The sequence below is a fragment of the Phytophthora parasitica genome (genome assembly GCF_000247585.1).
Source record: "Phytophthora parasitica INRA-310 unplaced genomic scaffold supercont2.136, whole genome shotgun sequence".
NCBI lineage: Eukaryota > Oomycota > Peronosporomycetes > Peronosporales > Peronosporaceae > Phytophthora > Phytophthora nicotianae.
In genome coordinates, this window is record NW_008649122.1 from 71,255 (window position 1) to 71,989 (window position 735).

The following is a 735-nucleotide window of genomic DNA, read 5'->3' on the forward strand; positions in this document are numbered from 1 at the left end:
GTCTGAGTTTTACTGACCGTGCTATAGCATGTAGCGCGCCAGTTAAAATATCGTCAGCTATCGAAGGTAATGCACTGTACGTCGCGGGAGATGGTTATAACTACGACAGCAATAATCGATCTCCGTTTTGTTGGAAAGGCGACTGGACATTTGACAAAAAAAAAGAGATCTGGCGATTCATTCCTGCACCCACTGGAGCATCAGATTTCTATATAGTCAGTGCGTACGCAGAGGGATATCTATATGCTTCTAGCGTTCCCGTAGCCGACTCTGATGGATATTTACAGAAGAGAGTTCTCGTTCGACGTGGTGCTAGTTTTTCTGACCCGTGCGGAATCTGGCGATTGGTAAAGCTGGAAGGTGATCGATGTGCGTTATATAATGTTAATCAAGATGTATTCCTCAGTTCCCCACGAGCCTTGGCTTCAGTTCGCTCGAAGGCGCGATTAGTCTTGCTGGGATGTGGAGGAGATGGCATCTTTTAAAATGAGCAGAAGAGCGCAGTCGTGCGGCGTAGTTGGCGCGGAAGCTCTAAAAGTTCGCGCCAAAACGACTGGTTTGCATTTTGCTTGAAAATTGTACCCATCTAGTTTGCAAAAACATGAAAAGTGCACTTTTTGTGGTTGTACACAAATCACCATTCTTTCACACTTTGCACTTTGGTTGGTAAATTTTGTAATTTGACCGTGAAATGGTGTAGAACCCACAATATATCAATTAAGCTCGCTCACATAC